General features: G+C 40.9%; 1 long non-coding RNA gene across 4 annotated transcripts in view; it reads right to left on the bottom strand.

Moving 5' to 3' along the window:
• Positions 1-4824: 4824 nt before the first annotated feature.
• The window catches only part of LOC106028133 (uncharacterized), a 54331-nt gene continuing 44779 nt past the window's right edge, over positions 4825-14376 (bottom strand). Inside the window, exons 3-4 of one of the 4 annotated variants that reach the window (XR_010046973.1) lie at positions 13164-13301; positions 4825-7136 (exon numbers count right to left, since the gene is read on the bottom strand). This is a non-coding gene — a long non-coding RNA (uncharacterized LOC106028133). Of the gene's footprint in view, positions 7137-9803; positions 10055-13163; positions 13302-14376 lie in introns of those variants that run through there. The other 3 variants (XR_010046972.1, XR_010046970.1, XR_010046971.1) reach the window with 3 other exon arrangements.

The raw sequence follows: 14376 nt of genomic DNA on the forward strand, positions 1-14376 counted from the left end.
TGACCCCCAGCTTTGTCTTTTCTATTTTTCTCATCTTCTTGTGATCCTTAACCCTAAGAACCTCAGGAGCCGCATAGGTTGTGGCAAAAGAGAAAGTTAATATTCTGAGGAGTATTGTTTTGAGAATTAGATGAACTAATTAAAGTGCTTAAAGCAATGCCTGGCACTAAGTAAGGTCTCCAATAAACAGTTAATAACTGGTTAGTAGTAGTATTCCACCTCTAGGTGAAAGAGCTGCCTTGACTGGTGAGGGTGGCAGTGGTAGTAGATTCAGTATCTTTTTCTTCTGTAGCAGGTGGCATTGTACCCACTTTCCTCTCAGCCCTGGGAATGAAAAAGCAGCCCCAGCTAGTCAAATTCTACGGGGCTGACTCAGGACCAAAATTTTAGATCCCAACTTCGGAGAAGGGAGGGGGCCCTAGGTCCCACCTGCTACGTCCCACTTCTTTCCCTCATCTTCACCTTGAGTTTACAAGTCAGCCCCACTAGAGGGTGTGCAGGTCTAGAAAATAGAGAACCAGGCGCCCAAGGACTCCATAAAAGGCCTGCAGGGAGCAGGACTGGGACAGCCAGCAGGACAAAGCCCCCAGCAGTGGCAAGGCTTACTTCTCAGGATTGGACTGGGCTTAAGGAGGACTCCAAATTGTAGGGCTTGCTTCTGAGGAAGGCCAGCTGAAAAAGAACTTCTGTCTTTTCCTTTATGCACTGTGATGTTTGTTGTTTTTTATAGCAAGCTTGTAAGAGGGAGGCTCTCTGTAGATGCATTCAGGCATCAGGGGCCACAGCGTCTCCCTAGTTCTGCTACCCAAAACCTACCCCTGAAAGACCCCAGCCTTAAAGTTGCCCATACTCTTGAAGGGAAGTGGCCATCAGGACTCCATCCCAGTCCACAGAGGGACAGGGACCGCTGGAGCAGAGCAAGTCACTGTGAGGGCCTGTTGTCCTGGTTTCCCTGCAGGACATCCCAGCCCCCATCTTCCATTGCTGCCTCCCTTTCTAGAACTCCAGGGAGCTCTATAATGGTCCTCCTGTGGGTTATGGGTGAGCTGTTCACTTGGTCACATCTCTTAGCTCATTTCACACATGTCACAGATGAGGACATGAAGCATTATGTGTTCAGACTCACCAGTATGTAACAAGTGAAAAAAACAATCAGCCACCTCTGATCAGTAGATAGGGAAAAGCTTCAATACCAAGAGTAATAATAGCAGATATTTGTTGAGCACTTACTAGGTGCAGACTGCTAAATCTTGTATTATTATCTCACTTAATCCTCAACTCCATGAGACATGTAATGTCCCACTCTACAGGTGGAGAAACTGATTTCAACCCCAAATTGCTCCTCCCTCACCTTGCATGGAACTGGCAAGGCATGCATCGAAGTCAGTGTCAAGGTACTTGCATCTCAGAGGTCCTTCAGAACCATGAAGACCTAATGGAGGTAGAAAAGGGAAAGGGTCTCTGACCTCCAGTCCCTTATGGTAGCTGCTATCCTTGTCTTTGTCCAGGCTTACAGTGGCCTCTTGTCATGGGAGATTCTCTGATACCTTCCAGGGACACATGTCCCGGTGTCTAGGGTCCTATCCTGTGGCCCTCGTCTAAGGCCCAGATGAGGCCAGGGTCCACTGTGTTAAGGTGCTTGTAGCTTAAGTCTGCAAATAATCTTAATAAGAGGTGCTGAAATTAGACTAAATGAGAAATATATTAAAATGGAATTACACTACTCTCAAATATGAATCTCAAATATGTCACATAAGGTAAAGAAGTCGTTTCTAAAGCTTTCCCACTACTGAGTTTTTGAATTTGACTTGCTGGTTTTTTATTCTCCATTTGCTTCTCCAGATCCATTTTGTCCTTCCTCCAATCTGGTCTGTGCCCCAGAAGCCTGACCATGTGTACTTCAGCACCCAACCTCCCTTGTGCTGCTGGGTCAGAGCACAGGAGAGGAGAAAGGTCAGAGTACTGGTTCCTCTTTTGCTGCCTGCTGTCATTTTGGTCTTGGCCATGTTTTGTCTATGGCCAGAGCTCCCTTCAGGAGTGCCTCCACCTCCGCTACAGCTCTGACTGAGCAACAGTGATGCCGCCTCCTCCTCCCATTCCTTCAGGCATAGGGTGGCAATGGAGACCCCTGGTGCTAGTCTCTGCATGCCTCCTCATCACCCCTGGGGTTTGCTCAGCCCTGCCTACACCGCTGTAAATACCATAGTCCCTTAAGCCCTTACCCTTCGGGAGGATTGCAGAATATTTCACCCCAAACATGCTACTTTGGCATCAGGATTGTTTTTCAACTGAAGGCAACTAAGAAAACACAGATATAAAGAAAGCTTTCTGCTTGTTCCCATTGCCTAGAGCAGGATATACACATACAAAAGGGTCCTTCCTTCCTTTCCTACCAAGACAGACCAAGGTTGTCAGCAGATGAATGAAGACCTTTATTAGATCTTCATTAGTCTGAGATGATACCAGAGGAATCTGCACAACAAACTTTACTAATCAACCTCAATCTAACATTGCTTTTCCAAATATTTGTCTTTCACAACTTATTGACCCTAAAGACTCAAGATCTTTTTCCTTCATCTTCTCTTTTGTCTAAAATCTTATTTTTTTATTGAAGAGACAGTGTAATTTGGAGTTCTAAGCCTTTTTGACAAAGATTTATTTCTTGAACATGTGAATGGATAAAGAAAATGTGGTTTGGAGACCTAAGCCTTTCTCTGTGAGTTGGCGCCATTTGCAGACTGCGGAGGGAGAGAACCACTATATACAGGGAGGAGATCCTCACCCTGCCCCAAACCATACCATTTGCATTGTTTTTTCTTCTGGGTTTGGGTTTATTCTCTTTGTTTTACTAACATAAACATAAACTCTGATGGCATGTGCAGCTGTTTGAAAGACAGCAAGACATGTTATGGAAGCCATTGTGTATTCACTACCAGCTTGTTTTGATGTCCTTTATTGCATTCATTGTCTTATTTTTATTGTTTCTATTCTATCCTATTCTGTTTGATTTTTAATATGTACAAAGGTTGTATCTGCAGCTATTTTGAAGACACCAAAGGCAGTGTGATAATTATTATTTGAAAATATTTAGAAGTTCTCTATTACTTATTCTGATTTATTTTGATTGATTTTATTGTTTTATTTTCCTTGATTTTTTTCTCTTTAAAATAAAAAAAATTTTAAATGTGGTGTATATGTACACAATGGAGTACTACTCGGCCATGAATAAGAATAAATTTGAGCCATTTAGAGGAAAATTATGCACCTGGAACCCATAAAGCTTAGTGAAGTAAATGAGACACAGAAGATTAAATATCACATAGTTTTTCATATATGAAAAGCCCAAAGTATAAATAATTTAAAGAGCAAAATAAAAGATAAATGATAGGAAACAGGAAGTAGCCTTTTACAAATAGGAAGGAGATCTAGAAATGAAGGGTAGAGGATGAAACAAGAAGTACAGAATTTTTTCACTTCCATCAGCATACAAATATACCTCATTTTTCTATCTTTTAAAAAAATTTTATTTAAGGAGAAAAAGAAAAAAACACAAAAAGGGTACAAGTTATACAGAATTTCAGAAAAAATAAACAGTAGGAAATCACTAGTTAATAGATTACATATTGTTATCTTAGAAATAGTTGTTTAAGTTACAAAATTAAAGCATATAAAGTGGATTTTCAAACAATGAGACTGCAAACAGTTTTGTTCAATGATCCAACAAAACTCAGTAATATGGTTATCTATCTTATACACTTAAATATATATGCAGTTCTATCCTTTAGAGCACTTTCTTTTCCTTTCTTTTATACAATGACAATTACACATTTTTGGTTTTATTATTCCCACAGTTCTTATTACTTTTTTTTGAAGAGAGTAAAACCAAATGCGACATATCAGAACAGAGTCAGTCAAATCAAAAGGATGGACATAACATATAATGTAAAAACAAAATACTAAGTGATCAACAATGGTTACCATACTGCCTCTTGCTATCTTAAAAAGAATTGCCTATATCATCAGTTATAATAAAATTGAACAAAACAGTAAAGAATAAAACCAAAACATTGGAGACAGTACAGGATTTTAAAAGAATATAATAGTCAACCAGAATGGGCGTCATAATGAATCTTATTGTCTTCACAATTATTGCCTTTACTTTCGAACTTGGTACTATCAAGCAAAGCAGATTAGAGGGAAATCAGTTAAAACAAGATGGTGAGGGCAATACAGGGTTTCAAATCAAGTTAACAGGAAATCAAAGTGGGTTACTATAATATATCCTGCTATTTTTTATTTATTTTTCCCTTAATTAAAAAGGTAAAAATAAAAAAGTAATTTTAAAAAAAGGAGATTGAGATAAAAGAGGACATAACAACAAAACAGTGTAGGTCAAAGCATAACAATTTAAGCAAAATAGTGTTTCACCACAAGATATCCTGACATAAAAGTAGTTACCATAGTGTCTTTTTCCTTGAAATCTTTGAGTATAACTTCGTATACTGCAGCACCAAATATATCGAGACAACGTAAAACCATTCAAGAGAATGACAGTATTACAGGATATTTAGAACCAACTATCAGAAAATGAACAATGGTTTCTGTATAATCTCCTTGGCTATAAAAGTCTTTGCTTATATTATCACATATAATAAAATCCAATAAGATACAACCTGTTAAGACCGATGGAGACAGAAGAATAAAAGCTTGATGGGACTTCAAAACAAGATGATATTGAATCAGCACTAGCTATTATGATGTCTTGTTTTCTCCAAATAGCTGTTCCTACCATCCAATCTTCCCTGCCTCATTTCTGTTGAGCTCTTTTTCTGTTGTTTGTTGTCAGTTTGTCTTCTTCATTTTGCTTTCTGCTCCATTCATTGTGGCCTCTCTGCCACTGTTTCTGGAATCTTGGTATTTTCCTTTTGTAGAATATCCTGCAGTATTCTCTATAGAGTTGAATTGGTGGTTGCAAATTCTCCTAGTTCCTTTTTATCCTGGAAGCAACTTGTTTTTCCATCAACTTCTAGGGACAGTTGTGCACGATATATCAATCTTGACTGGAGGTTATTATCTTTCAAAGCTTGAATTATTTCCCCCCACGCTCTTCGTGATTTGATGGTTTGTGCAGAGAAGTCTGCTGTAATTCTGATGGGTGTTTCCTTGTAAGTGATCTGTTTCTTGTCTCTGATGATTTTTAATATTCTGTTCTTATATTGGATTTCTGGAATTTTGATTATTATATGCCTGGGTGTAGCTCTGTTTGGGTTGTAGGTGGCTGGGGTCCTGTTTGCCTCATACATCTGAGTATCTTTACCTTTTGCTAAATTAGGAAAATTCTCCTGGATTATTTCTGTGAGTAGCTTTTGTAGTTCATTTGTTTGTGTCCCTACTTCTTCTTTTATGTTCTTAATTCTTAAGTTATAGATCCTCTTATCATCTTCTAGCCTTTGTATTATTGCTGTTTGTTTTCTTGTTATTTTTAAGAAGTTTTTCATTTCATGCTCCCACATTACAAATCTACCCTCCAGTTCAGATAATCTATCCTTAGTTTCTTTCAAGCTGTTATGCCAGCTTTTGATAGAGTTTTTAGTTTCCTGGTAATCTCTTTGAACCTGCTTCACGTATTCTATGTTTTCTCTATTTTCTCCATCAAACAATTCTCCCCTTTTTTTCTGTTCTTCCATTCCACCATCTGTTTTTTCTTGGGTGGTTCTTAGCATTTCTCTAAGTCTGCTACTTATATCTTGCTTTATTTCGTTAAATACTTCACTTTTAAACTCATCTATGAGGCGCTGGAGATATCGCTTTATGTCTATTGTGCCATGTCTGATACTGCATGTTTTCTGTCCTCCTTTGCATTTCCCTTTCCTGGGTCAGTGTTCTCAGGATTGGGGACTGAGGACCCTTTCTTGTTGCTTCCTCTTCCCATACTTTTTTGTTCCTTCCATACAAGTGAATATAGGAGACCCAGTTTTTGTCTCTTTGTCTGTTACAGTTTGTTTGAATTGCAGCCAGCTAGGTTTTCTCGCCCACTGCAGTGCACTAGGGAGACACAGACCTGGGCAGCCTCTGCTGGGCCCATCCCTCCAGGTCAATCTACTGAAGGCTTCACTGCTAGGGTGCACTGCCAGGCGCTGGGACCTGGTTTGGGCTAGCCTACTGGGTCTTAGCAGCGTCACCCAGGCCAGGCACTTCCCACCAATCCCACTTGAGAGGGGAATATGTGACTAAAGTTACTGCAGTGTCCTGTTCCGGCTAGTCTGTCCAGTCCCAGTATGTCCTTTGCTCGAGCCTCCTACTCTATGGAAGGGTCCCCGTTCCGCTCACTCACCGCAGGTTGATGCAGGGCTCCCTGCCACTCCTGCTCTCAACGCTGTTCGCCGATTCCTGGTCTCAGAGCTTTTGTGTGTCTCTCTTTGTGCCGTATGGATTTGGACACAGCAGCAGCAGCAGGAAATTCAAATCACGGCTTCCAGTGGCGCAGGTTCCAGCTTCCACACTGAGATTTTATCTGTTCCTGTTATAGCACCAGGATTGCATTTCCAGTTGGTTTCTCTTAACTTAGTTTGTTCCTGGGTCGGCAGGGTATATATATCTCCCCTTGCTTAGGACTCCTCGTACCACAACATTACTGGATTCTAAGCGGGGTATCTCAGAGAGCCTCCATAGCTGCTGCTATCTATCCACCATGTTCTCCATTTTTCTATCTTAAAAGAAATGCCAAAGAATCTATGTAGATACTCTTACCTCCAGGAAGTGAAATTTGACTTGCCTGCTTTTTGTTGTGGGGCTGTACTTCATGATATGATTTCAAAGAATATAGAGGTTGAAAAATATTAACTTTTTTAGAGAAGAAATCTGGTAGTCACCATTTAAGTGATCAAGGGTAGTGTCCGCATTCGTAGGGTAGATTGACATCATGATAACATGGTAAGAATGGCTTTCAGTTCCTATCTAATGGTGAGAAAATATCAGATAAACCCAAACTGAGGGACATTCTATGAAACATCTGGCCAGTACTTATCAAACTGGAAACAGGGAAACCAGGAAAAGATAGAGAAATTCTTATTGATTGGCAGAGCCTAAGAAAAGTAGCTATCAGATATAATTCCTGGGCAATCTGTGGTGGGATCCTGAAACAGAATAAGTACATTAGTGAGGAAATTGGTGAAATCCATCTAGAGCTTATAGTTTGCTTAATAACGCTGTACTGACATTACTTAATTTTCCCCAACTCTGGCACTGGGGATTAAACCCAGGGTCTTGTGCAATGCATCACTGAGACACATTCCCCATTGTTTTTTTTTTTTTTGTCTTTTTCTTTTTTATTGGTACCAGGGATCGAACTCACAACTGCCTGCTTGCAAGGCAGGTGCTTATGCCACTGAGCTAAATCCCCAGCCCCCTCCCCATTCTTTTTTACTTTATTCTGAGACAGGATCTTGCTAAGTTGCCCAAACAAGCCTTGAACTTTAAGGCCTTCTACCTCACCTTCCCTAATAACTGGAATTAGAGGTGCCTACCATCATTGAATGACCCAGCTCCAACATTATTTGCTTAGTTTCAATGTACGGTGTCTATATAAAATGATAATACTAGGAAAGCAAGTGTCTGTGAGAGCTCTCACCTAGACCTGGGAATTGGGAAGGAAATAGGAAGATCAACTGTAAAAAGGGGTAGGAGGGAACTTTGGATGGTGAGAATGTTGTATATTTTGATTATGATAGTAGTTACATAAATGTGCATATTTGTCAAAACTCCTCAAATTATACATTTAAAATAAGTGTATTTTATTGTCTATAAATTGTTTCAAAATTGATTTTTAAAAAATTTTAATCACTAAATAAGTTCATGTGTTTCCTATATGTAAAAATTTTCAATGACTTTCCATTACTCACTGAGTTAAAAAAAATTCTAACTCCAAATTTGTTCTATGGAGCACTGGTGTGTTTGAATCATTCCAACACATTAAGCTCAATCTTTTCTCTGGGCCTTTTGCACTTACAGTTCCCTCTATCTGCAATGCTTAGCCCAAAATATTTCCAAATGTGGCTGTTTTATATGTGTTACATAACAGAGCTCTTATGTGATGGAACTCCCGCTGCAAAACATATCCCAGCCTAACATCATCCACACACCTTCCACGTTTCCTGACAGATGGTGGGTGTGCTTTTTAGATATTTTGTAAAAGAATGCTCATCTATTCAAAAAAAGTCACTATTTGCATCTCGAATAGCTCATTTAGCAGGACGTGCTACACCACCTTACATTTCTCTCCACCTGGACTCTTCTGTCACCAGATCTTCTGCATGGCTGCCATGTGTCCATCAGACCTCAGGTCAGGCCTCCTGTCTTCAGAGAGGACCATCCTGCACTTTCTCTCTCATGTCACCTTATGTATCTATCCCAGCCTATTGGACAGGCCAATATAATTTTTTCTTATTGAACCTACAAAGTAGAGTATGTGGGCTTGCACTATTAAGGATTGAGGAGTGGTGAGTCTTTCTTATTCCCATTTTGCACCATTTACCTTCTTCCTAGTAAGCAACATGACACCTGTAAGATCATGCTTAGGATTCTGTGCACTGTAGGTGAGCCAGAGACTCCTGAAGCAAAAGGAAGCCATGGAAGAGCATACTATTTGTACATTTTTGAGGACCTGGAGTTATTTTGGTTATAAATGACAATAAGACAATGTCACGCATATACTCAGTTATTCAAAGATTTTATAAGTTATGTTTAAAAACTCCTTAAGAGAACAACAACAATAAAAAAAAATTCCCAACCAGAATGCAAATATCTTAGCAATTACTAAATAATTCATTCAAAGAAAGTATGTTTTGAATCATTGTTAATATTCCCTGGCTTCTGGTATAAGCTGTTGACTGAAATCTCTATCTAACTTACATAAATTGTGATATTTTTGAATCGATGAATCTATTCTCCTTAATCTTTTTTCTTAGTCCGTAATCTCTCTGTAAGGATCTATGAAAAACTGCCTTTCATCTCTACCTGCCGTGCCCACAGTACTAAGTGGTATTGATGGAAAGGTGTGGCCACAGCTCTACTGATGATGACAAATCCATTTTACCAGGACAACAGGGAAAAAAAATGTCTTCAAATGATTTTGAAATCAGAGGCAGCCACATTGGGATGGGTAAGCTTGCATTCAAGAAGCAGTGAAACTGGCTTCTGGCCCACCCCACCCCCAGGTTCAGATCAAAGTGGCTACCTGGAATTGGTCCAGTTTCCAAGGAGTGTGCTCTTTACAATCCCCTGGAGCCATCCCTGGGTGTGGCTAGCTTTAGACGCTGGCTAAGACTTGACTCAGCTTCAGTAACTGCCAATTTTGGGGGAAGCCAATATCTTGGGCACCTACTCTGGAAGGAAGGAGTTTTTCTACTTTGGTCTTAACTCAGGTAGTTGAAAGGAGTATACATTGTTGTGGAACTGAATGTCCTATCTTCAGGGGACACAGAAGGCTAGAGGACATTCCAAGTTCCACCTCTACACAGGTGACATTACTAAATGGGAAGGAGCAGGAGATCATCAGCCTAGGCTAAGGCAGTAATCACCATTCAGCCCTTGTGTGAATATTTGCTGTGACAGGTGACTCATGACACATAGAAAGGCCATAATATTCAAGCATGGTTCTCAGACATTTCTTCTTCTTCTTCTTCTTCTTCTTCTTCTTCTTCTTCTTCTTCTTCTTCTTCTTCTTCTTCTTCTTCTTCTTCTTCTTCTTCTTCTTCTCCTCCTCCTCCTCCTCCTCCTCCTCCTTCTTCTTCTTCTTCTCTCCTCTCTCTCTCTCTCTCTCTCTCTCTCTCTCTCTCTCTCTCTCTCTTTCTCTCTCTCCCCCTATGCTGTTGTTGCTGTTGGAGTTTTTTGTTTTTGTTTTTGAGATAGGTTCTTGCTATGTAGAGGCCCAGGCTGGCCTCTAGGTCATGACGATCCTCTTGCCCTCAGCCTCCTGGGTGCTGGAATGACAGGTGTGCACACCACACTTGGCCTCAGAACTGTATTTTTTATATTGAGTCACAAATCGATTCATCTGTAGAAACACAGATTAACATTGTCTCTCTTCCCATGTCAGCTCTTTGGATATTTACAAATATATCATTTTTCTTCCAATTTTCCTTTAGTACTGAATACCCCCACATGGCCTCTTCAGGGGTTCCTGAGGGGATGGAATTCCTGCTTACTTCACTAATGTGGACACATTTTACCATTATGTCTCCCTAAAGGAATCTGCTCTGGGAACAGAACTCTAAAGAGGGTGTGAATATACCATGACCCCCCCCAACCCCAATACACATACATGACATATATGAAACCATTTCCTTGTACCTACGCTAAGCTCCCCAGGAGCAAGCAGAATCAAAGACCATGTATAATATAGAGAAAAGGGAATAAGTGGCAGCCATAAAATTCTCTAGCTCAGTGATTTTTGTATTTTGGGTTCTAGAGATCAAACCAGGGCACTGTGCATGATAATCGTACTATTAACTAGTATTGAGCTATTCCCTCAGCACAGCACTCCTCCTGGAAAGAATAGACAGAAACCAACTGAGCTGGGTGCTGAGGCTGATGGGTCCCTGCAGAACACAGAAGCCATGCTCATGCGATTGAAGAAACTGAATGAAAGGTACCACTTGGGAAGCCCACGAGGGAGAAGGCGGCCATGGTAGAAGTCATGACCACTTGCTATGGGCTGTTGGGTCCTCCTCCCTATAAAAACACACATTAAAGTCCCAATCCTCAGTTCCTCAGCATGTGAGCATGTTTGGAGATAAGGTCTTTACATGGATAATTGAGTTAAAAGATATCAAGTGTCCCTAAAAAAAGTAGAAATGTGGACAGAAGCACACACACACAAACCCCCACCCCGCCACACACACACGCAAACAGAGATGAAGGCAGAGATGAGAGCAATGCTTCTACATGCCAAAGAATACCAGTTTGCCAGCAAACCACTAATAGCTGGGGAAAAGCATGGAACAGATTGTTTTTCATAGCAATCAGGATGCACATCCCTGAAGACATTTTGGTCTTGTCCTGGTAGCCTCTAGAACTATGAGAAAAATCAGTTTCTACTGTTGAAGCCACTCTGTGTTACTTTATTACAGAAGCCTTAGCAAACCATACATCACCCTAAGGCTAATGGCAAAGAGAAGGAAACTCTATAGCCCGGTAGAAAGGGGCATGCTTCACAGAGGCTGCAGTACCAAAAAGAATCCAGACAGTGAAGGCCTTAACCCTCTCTCCTCTCACCCTCCAGTCTCCGGTGTGGTCAGTGGACAAGGGGGTGGGTGATGCAAACAGAAACTGGACACTCACCTGGAGGGGGACATTGTCCATATTTGTCTTGTAACGTATTTGGAGGAGATACCTGACTGATGGAACAGGAAAGGAACTCAGAAGCACCTGACCCAGCCCTTTCATTAGACCCCCGGGGAAACCCAGTTTCAGAAAGGGTGTGGCAATGTGGCCAATCAAAGTCAAGGGTCAAATTCAGCTATCCTGACTCCTACGTGGACACTGTTTTGTGTTTTATTATTATTGTCTTACTGCTGTCACTTGCTCACCCTCATCTATGGCACAGGGCCATATTTAATTATTCTTTAAATAGGTAATGCTTTGTTATGACAAGTTAAATTATGCCAAAGGATATGGAGAAACTGCTGGTGGGACTGTAAGGAGGTTGGTAGCACAGTTACTATAGGAAACAGTAGGACAATTCTTCAAATAATGAAAAGTAGGATTACCATATAACGCAGCAGTTTCATTCCTAGGTATATATATCCAAAATAATGGAAAGGAGGGACTCAGGTACTTTTACCACTGTTCATAATTGATAGCATTCTTTGCAATAGCCAAAAAGTGAAGATAACCCAAGTGTCCATCAACAGATGGAGAAACAAAATGTAGTATAGCACACAAAGGAATATTATTAAGCCATAGCAAGGAATGACGTTCTAACATGTGCAATGCCATGGATAAACCTTGAAGACTGTACTCTACATAAAATAAGCTAGTCATAAAAAGAGCAAATACTATGATGCCACTTACATATGATATGTAAGAGTAATCAGGCATATGGAGACGGAAAGTAGACTAGAGCTCATCAAGGGCTGAGAGAGGAAGGAATGGAGAGTTATTAGAATGAGTAGGAAGCTTTGGGGAGTGTGATGGGAAAGTTCTTAAATATTGGTGATGGTCACACAAATTTGTAGCTTAAGGTCACTTGATTGAATACTGCACAACGGTTTTCAAAATGGTGCTAGGGTTATGTTTGTGTAATGCATACTCTACCATGATAAAAAATATTTTCTGAAAGAGCTTGTGCCATGAAAAGATGTCCCCCTCCCATCTCTATTCTTGCCACCAACATTCCCTTCTTGAAGATCCCTACAAGGACCAATTCCAGGGTCCCCTTCTGTGGATGGTTTGTGATTGCACAGCTGTCAGTATCAGTATTTCCAGGAATCAGTCTCCCTAGCTTTTGTGTACTCTATAAATGGATGCATACAGATACCCAGTTTCATATTTCGCTTTTTTCAATATACTCTACAAACCATCCTCATTTTCACATAGTGGGATTCTTGTATGTTTCCTTTTTAAAAGTACTGGAGATTGAACCTAAATCCTCACACGTGCTAGGCAAACATCTACCATTGAATCTCTACCTCAGCCCTTTTCATTTTCAGGACAGCGTCTTGCTAAGTTGCCCACGCTGTCATTGGATTTATAATGCTCCTACCTCAGCCTCCCAAATACCTGAACTACCACATCAAACATATTTGCATTTTAATAAGATTTAATGTTTTCACTCCAAAGAATGAATTAGGAATGGTGGGATTTCAGGAACCTCCCCAGTGTATGTATGCATGAGGGGAGAATGGAGGGGCCAATAAAATGTTTTCAGTTGAAAGTATCAAGCTTTATGGAGGCTACACCTGGAAAAAGAGCCGTTGCCAGGTTCTGGGACAATAATAGCCAGCAGCTCTCTAACTGTCACCCTGGGGCAGCTAGCTGTGTGCCAAGCACATTAGGCATACTGACTTATTTAATCCTCACAACAACTTGACATTGATGCTGTTATTAATTGCCCCCACTTTACAGGTCAAGTCTTCAGGGCACGAAAAGGTTAAGTAACTTACCTAAAAGCCAACAGATGACAGAACTGGGATGGAACCCACAAAGTCAGGCGCTATAGTCGTGCTTTTGTTCACTACGTCATGCTGCCTCTCTGACACACAAACGTTTACTGAACTTCACGGCAGCCCCTGGGCATCCTGCTGAGAGAGGTATAATGATGCTTTAGATACAAGCCCCGTCCTCAAGGAGTTTATGACTGTGACAAGAGCACAATTCACTCTCATATAAAGCAGAGAATTGATTAGTGTTACAAGAGGAGCATACAGAATGTTCTGGAGCCTAAAGGAGGGATTGTACAGAGTGATGAAATGTTGCACAGAGGAAGTGAAGTTCAAGCAGAAAGGGAAGCAACCATCTGATATCAGCTACTTCGGATGTTGCATCCTTCCAAAGCCTGTCATCACCCCCATCTGACAGATTACAAAAATTAATTGAAGTTTCCAAAGACACCGTGAAGTGGTAAAGATGGAATTTCCTCCCTAGATCTCGAGCCAGGGCTTTGCCAAGGTGAAGTCCAGCCATGAGCCCAACAGGGTCTTCTCCATGCCATTTGCATCAGAAATGTCTGGGATCTTTGGTTGGGAACTGCCATCCTTGGCAGGGATGCCCAAGCCCATTAATAAGCCCAGAGTACTTTGAAGATGAAATTGCCCATAAAAAGATATGGTTCCCACAGTCAGAGGAGCAAGGCAGGGACAGAGAGGAGGTTGTGGTAATGATAATGTAGAAGCAGGTAGGAATATCTGGGCAGAAAATCCTTGCGCGAGGAAACTGAGATTCCAGGCTTTCCAAAATGTCCCTTCTCCAGCTTCAGAGGAACTTTCTAAACTTTAGCATGAATTACTCTCCCCTGAATTTTGCTGTGATCGCACTCAGCCTGTTCTATAATTTAGTCTCTTCATTAAATTGACTTACATAAAAATCATTCCTTCTAGGTACTCACCTTTGTGAAATCGTAAGTTCAATGTCCTGCTGCATTTTTTCCATATGCGTAAGACTAAATTAAAACTATGGAATCAACTTCAGGGCACCCAACACTAAAGTACCTAATTTTCCTGGTGAGCGGAGGATAATACTAATTTGCTTCTTCCTTACATTCTATGAGCTTGGGCAACTCCTTTGCTTTCTCTGGGCCTCAGTTTTCCCATCATGTTTACTCTACTTCCTGGGCAGAGGTTGTTTCCCCAGGTTAGGGAATTTTATGATCAGACTGTC

This window comes from Cavia porcellus, unplaced genomic scaffold (assembly GCF_034190915.1).
Source record: "Cavia porcellus strain 051 isolate PalLab524CR breed Dunkin Hartley unplaced genomic scaffold, mCavPor4.1 scaffold_4, whole genome shotgun sequence".
NCBI classification, from domain to species: domain Eukaryota; kingdom Metazoa; phylum Chordata; class Mammalia; order Rodentia; family Caviidae; genus Cavia; species Cavia porcellus.